The sequence below is a fragment of the Polypterus senegalus genome, chromosome 10 (assembly GCF_016835505.1).
Source record: "Polypterus senegalus isolate Bchr_013 chromosome 10, ASM1683550v1, whole genome shotgun sequence".
NCBI classification, from domain to species: domain Eukaryota; kingdom Metazoa; phylum Chordata; class Cladistia; order Polypteriformes; family Polypteridae; genus Polypterus; species Polypterus senegalus.
In genome coordinates, this window is record NC_053163.1 from 2,340,262 (window position 1) to 2,347,016 (window position 6,755).

General features: G+C 37.7%; 1 long non-coding RNA gene across 2 annotated transcripts; it reads right to left on the reverse strand.

The window, feature by feature from the left end:
- Window positions 1–42: 42 nt before the first annotated feature.
- LOC120536465 lies at window positions 43–6,675 on the reverse strand. Of its 2 annotated transcripts, none has more exons than XR_005635117.1 (5): window positions 6,504–6,675; window positions 2,138–2,339; window positions 1,935–2,055; window positions 1,771–1,829; window positions 43–1,667 (listed from the first exon to the last, which is right to left on the reverse strand). It is a non-coding gene; the product is annotated as an uncharacterized LOC120536465 (long non-coding RNA). The 2 variants fall into 2 exon arrangements; XR_005635116.1 differs by lacking the exon at window positions 6,504–6,675 and adding an exon at window positions 4,305–4,685 and having other exon boundaries at window positions 44–1,667.
- Window positions 6,676–6,755: the final 80 nt, after the last annotated feature.

The window sequence follows — 6,755 nt, forward strand, 5'->3', positions numbered from 1 at the left end:
CTCAGCTGCCAGTATTTTACTGTAAAATTACTAGGAAATTTTTACTGTAAAATTGCATGAGAAAATGAACTGTATTTTCTATAGTTATGTATTGTATTTTTACATTGGCCATGCTGTGAATACCATTTTATAGTGTCACTACAGCATTGATAAGGACATTACATTGCAATATTTACTCACAGATTCATTTAAACAAATAATGCTTCTTTCATTTGAAACATTCCAATAAACATTTATTTTTATGGTCTTGATTAGCTTTTTACATTACCAGTTTTTTTAATTGTTAGCAGTCTTTCATTATTTCAGATAAACACAAATGGTTGCAACAGAGGTGGGAAACACTGGCAATAAACATAGTGCAGCATTCAATACTAAATTTAAAAGTATAACACCAATGTTGACCTTCACATTAAAATAGAATAAGAACACCATGTTAGACAAAAAATGCCTAAACTGTCAAAATTAAAAGTGAACAAAGTGGTCTTGGATGAATTCTGTTCAAAGTCCATTATCTTACAAAGTAGACAGGAAAAATGAGGGTTTACTGCGTTCTTCTTGTTATGGACTACTCGGCTAGTCTTCTTGGATGTAGCTTTTCCTTGATTGGCCTTGAACATTTGTTCAAGGTTGATGTCAATATATCATCTTAATGACAAAAAGAAAGAAAAACACATGTACTTAATTATTTATAAAATAAAAAAAAAATCATTCACTTTGTCATGACTACAATGGTTCCTCTTCAGGTTCATGTGGGAAGGTGAGCCCATAACACATCTTCAAAACAGTTCCTTAGTTCCTGCTCTCTCAACAATTTGCATTCTCTTAAAAAGATTCAAGTACATAACTGAATTTGCCAATATTTACTTTTAACCGATTTAATTTATAGAAAAAATATCATGGTGTGTGTCAGGGTGGTTAATAGTGTGTCACAACAATTTTATAGGGTATGAGAAGGAGAATAAGCTGACTGTGTGTCTAAGAGGAGTGTGCAAACATTTTACAGGCAGTGTGTAATAAAGTCTGATGGAAGTGTAAGTCAGTTTTAATGAAAATGTATGTATGGAAAATAAGCCAATGTTTTACCTTTGAACAAATTCAAGGGTGCTTGCAGTCTCTTCCTAAATTGGAAGTTAAAATTATAACATGTGTGGAAAAATAAAAAATACAGGTCAATAACTTGTGCTTGACAAATCTGATGTACGTGACAGAAAGCATGTTCTATGGGGTGTGTGGTAGGAGTCATGCAGGCGCTGCATGCTTATAGTGTACGTGACAAGTGCTACTTCTTGGGCGACTAACGGGTGTGGACTCATCAGGCCCCAACAGATGTCCTCCACCCTTAGATTATTTGATAATGTTTATCTAACTAAAGTCGTAAAGCCCCATACGAATGGGGGACACGGGCCCCTCGGTTCAGATGAAGGGCAGTGTCCTAGGGCTGTGTTTCTCTGCCATTTAACCTTTTCCTGGTGTGTATGAATAAAGAATATTTCTAACTTTAATTTTGCTTTCTCTGTCTTCAGTCACAAGAAACGACACCAAAGAAAAAGTGTCCACCCATGAAGCAAACACAGCAGTACGGCCAGAGACAAAGCTGAGTTGTGTTCCCTCACATACAACGTGGCCTTCAATGCTCACCATCCACTGCTGGTTGCTTAGAGTTTGACCTGAAAATAAAAATGACAAAATTTCATTCATTAAAGAGTACTCTGAAACATGAGAAACTTTTATCAGGTACAATTAGATATCTGCACTATTATGTCTACATACCAAGAATTATAATTTAAGGACTGTCAGGCAAGTTGAGTGTTTGCTGAAGTGGCAAATGCCTGAAGTAAAAGAAAAAAAAATGGACACAACATTCAAGCAGACATCACAACATATAAGTCACGCATGCAATCATACATATGATTTTCAAAAAATATTTAACTCACATCTGCTTGAAGTGTGAGTCCATCTATTTTCTTACTGAGGAGCCTGAGGAGCTCATTTGTGGTGAATTTTGAGGAGACCTCGGTCAAACTAATTACTGAACCAAAATGCTGCTTCTTTGTTCTGAAAAATGTAATGAGATATCAGTTCTAGAGTGTCACAACAAACAATGCGCACAACATAATTAGCTTATTGTCTGACTTACCGTGATCTTTCCAGGCGCTGAACAGTTTGGCACTGGACAGGTTGTATGAACTCTTAAGATGTCCTCTTCTTTCACGTACATTAAATCTTCTACTCCTCAGCCTACACATTTCTCAACTGACTGATTGAGTGGCTCATCAGGAAGGCCTGGTATTACTCACAGTAAGGTTTGCTTAATCTCTTTTTGTAACTCAGACATCATTCTAGTAATGGAAAAGAATGACGAAGAACCATTACAGTCAGACTACACAAGGCAGGCAGATTATTTTGATTAATGCATAAGTGACCCAAATTTTGTGATGTCAATCAGTGAACTCCCTGGTCTACAAGAAAGTTATTTCTTTGTGACAACATGTACTGTACATTGGAATTGCTGTGAATGAGAATTGACTAAATTTTCCCAGATACAACACCTTCGTCATTTCTGTCCAGAACAACACGCCTGTTCTTTCTGTAAAGTGTTTCCTGGCTGGAATGTTTGACAGTCACAATATCTGCAAAAGTTGCTACTCCTACTAAAATTTGCAACAGATCCACCAATGTAGTGTGAGCTCAGAGTGTCTCCTGCTCTAGCACTTGACCCAAGTATTTCAAATCCTGCACAACTAAACTAACGGCATGTGCTCAATGCTTGACCTACAGAAAAGTAACAGGATTGCACGCATGACACAAACAACAAGAATCTCAGGATTTTTTCTTTTTTGATCCAGGTCAATTGGTAACTTCAAAGGCAGCTTTATATAAGATTAAACCTAACGATTCTGAATCAGTATTAACACACTGTTCTCATAAATGTATCTGCCATTGGAAAAATCAGAGAATACATTTTGTTCTGATTTCAGCTTTTGTTTGCTTATATTGTTTCCTGAATAATAAAACAGTGCTTCTAAAGTTTGTTTAATAGGAATGTACTGAGAAAAGTTTTCCTTGCGTGATTCATTTTTTCTAAGGTAGATGGATACATGATCTATAAAATAACAGGAACATAACTATAAATTTTAATGTGCTGACAAAACAGCAATATTGTTTCAAAATCATGATCACAAAATTGACGCTGTAGCATTTTAGGTCAGTTGGTTAATCTATTTAAGTCAGACAAATAGTGGCGAGCGCCCTCTTCTACGAGGTGGTGTGCTGGGGTGGCAGCATAAAGATGAAAGACGCCTCACGCCTGGACAAACTTGTTAAGAAGGCAGGCTCCATTGTAGGATTAAAGTTGGACAGTTTAACATCTGTGGCAGAGCGACGGGCATTAAGCAAACTCCTGTCAATCATGAAGAGTCCACTGCATCCTCTGAACAGGATCATCTCCAGACAGAGGAGTAGCTTCAGTGACAGACTGCTGTCACCATCCTGCTCCACTGACAGACTGAGGAGACCCCCACACTATGCGACTCTTCAATTCCACCCGGGGGAGTAAATGCTAACATTAATTTTATTTTAATTCTTTTCATTTTTATTACTATTTAATTTAATATTGTTTCTTTGTATCATTATATTGCTGCTGGATTATGTGAATTTCCCCTTGGGATTAATAAAGTATCTATCTATCTATCTATCTATCTATCTATCTATCTATCTATCTATCTATCTATCTATCTATCTAAAATATGCAACAACTCATTGCTTTAAGCAGGTTCCTTAGCTGACACTAACTGGTAACAAATAACTAATCTGCCACAACTGCTTTGACTAACTTTAAAGTTTACTGAGTTAAAAGAGTTTGGAACTTGTGTACTTTGTGCAAAATCACTTTGTCCTTATATGTAAAATGATAGCACACGGAAACATCTGTTATTTTATAATGCCAGGATGTCTAACTGACAATTTACTTTAGAATGAATGTATGTGGTCTAATGACACACTGAGCAAAAACGTATCTGCAGAGTACTTTATGATAATTTAAAAATAAAGATATTGTTCAAACATTAACTGGATGAAATGGCTTTCCACTACAAGCAAGGCAAAATAGTTGTGTGGGCTATACAGGCTATTTGATACTTTAAGTACAAACTAACTAATAAAGTTATGCAATTATACACACATACAAACACAAATGCTGAGGATGTGAAACGACTGTCAAATGAATAACTAATGAACTCACTCACATAGACAAAAAAAAAAAATTTTTTAAAAATGCACAAAAAATAAAAGAGACAGAGTCTCACCAAGTCAAAACGGTAATGAATTGTTTCTGGAACTTTCAATTCTCCTGCCTCACGCTGTTCCCGGTCTCACTCAACAATGGAAAGTGCAAAATGAATAATATTAAAAATAAATGAACTAAATAGGCGAAGTGATAAAAAAGATAAATAATTATAAGCTATAACATAATTAACAGGACGTAAGAGAAGTTCTAAATGTTCTAATGTGGTTTTCTGAATCAAAACCTCTGCTCAACTTGCACCGCTCTTACTTCCTCGTTCAAACCAATCCCAGAATGCCTTGCTTGTACAGTATGTTACTGTATCTTAACTAGTTTACAGTATGTTACTGTATTTTTGATATATTACTGTATTAAGTTTTGAAAACAGCTCTTTGCTGTAGATGTACAGCCATTCTTTAAAATATTACAGCATGTTACTGCGTAAACAAAATACAGGAAAATACTGTAGGAAACTCGCTGTAAATTTACAGCAATCCTTTACAGTGCAGGTCATCGGGGAAGCTCCCGCCGATTGCAAACGTCAGTCCGGCTCTGCCTTTACGGTGTAGCGTTGGCGCCGAGCACCTCAACAGATCGATTCTCTGCCATTTAAATTGCTCTTTTCTGTTGACTCTTTACCCTTAAAATGACTGTTTGCAAAGCACCTCCAGCTATGCGTGATGGGATGGCAGCTCATTCATTCCTATATTTGATGGAACTTGTCCAGCGCCGTTGCCATAGCACTGGGTCTGTAGTTGACTAATCCGATTATATTTGAAAAACTAGACGTTGCTGCGAATTCCGCTTTTATGTTTTCAAGTTCAAACAAAGTTTAAGGAAAACTAATCTGCATGGATGACAAGCGGATAATACCATCCTATACGCTGGCATGGCGTGACCCGGTGATGTTGGTGAAATACCCGATCGGTCAGTAGGTTCACATTGAAAAGCTCCTATGGTTTAAAACCCGAGAGTGGGCAGAATTTACAAAGGAGCAGGTAGAACTCGAGTCCTCAAAGTCTGCCTTTGTAAAGCCGGCGCCAGTTCAGCACACAAGGAGAGTTCTGGGAAATTTAAAGCCAGTCGACATCAGCATCATGTGCCAAGAAATCAGTATGATCGCTGAATACGCGTTCTCTTCTGATCTCTCTATTTGCGAGGTCTTCTAACAACGCTAAAGCAGCCATGGCAGTGGAATAGTTTGGTCAGTCTGTGCACCATTATATTGATTACAATCGGGTACCTTACATTTATAAACGATATGCGGTTAATCCGGTGTACTGTATTTGATAAAGACGTGTCAGGGATGTCAATCAAATAAATAAAGTGAAACCACGCAGGAACAGCAGCACTGCACCGACACCGGGGCCGCCAGTTCGCAATACTGAGCCGATATCTGTGTTCGCAATGCATTGGGGAGGGCGTGAGAATGGGCGTGGCTTAACGCCAAGATTAGGTGGAAACGGGCGCGCTCAACATGTTTATGGGTACGCACCGTTTATACAGGAGGCCACAAAAGGGGGGGGGGAGGGGTGCTCGGTTTGTGGAAGACTTCAAAGACGACAGCTTCTCACCAATGAAACACTGTTGGTTGTGTCTAACTTACAAATAAAGGCATACCATATTTATATCAACCTACATACAAAATTTCACACCACAAGAATCCCACAATAGCAAAAAAACAGTGGCTGTTGTAAACATTCGCACTAAACGGAAAAAAATATAATAATTCTTACTGTGAGAGTGTAAAGTAAAAAATAGAGTGCGTAAAAGAAAACACTCTTACCCGGATATTTACTTTCACTTCAGGAAAGGGCATGAGCAGCCACAAATTTAAAAATCTGGCCTCTGCTTTAGTCCATGCTATAAATGCAACTGCTTGGATAAAAAAAATCTCAAAAGCCGTTTATGGCTCTGAGGAGCATCAAGCTGCACCTTAACAGCGGCCAACTGCTCAGCCACCAGACACCTCTACGTCTGGCGCACCTCGCATATTCCTCTTTCTACACGGGGTCCCCAAACTCGGTCCTGGAGACCCCCTGTGGCCTCAGATTTTTGTTCCAGCCAGACTCATAATCAATGACAACAACTGACAGCACCGATCTCATTTAATTAGCTGTTTTGTTTTGCTCTTCTGTTATTCTACATTCAGAAAAGCAGTATGATTTTTACATTTATAAGAGAAATCTTTCTATTTTTTGCTATAGATGTAAATGCTTACCTTTCTTTTGTTGATTTCATTCTATTTTGCCCTTTCTCTGTGCCGTTTGTTTCCTGTATCTTCATACGCAGAGCAGACAGCCAGGCAGACAACACTGAAGCATGAAAGGCTGCAACTACTTTAGCGTCAGATCGACCAATTTGTAAATAATGGATTCATTAAACAATTAGAAAACCTGGAACAATACAATGAAAATATTGTTAGAAGAAAATATACAGTATTCTCATATAACTGTTTAATACATTTTTTTTA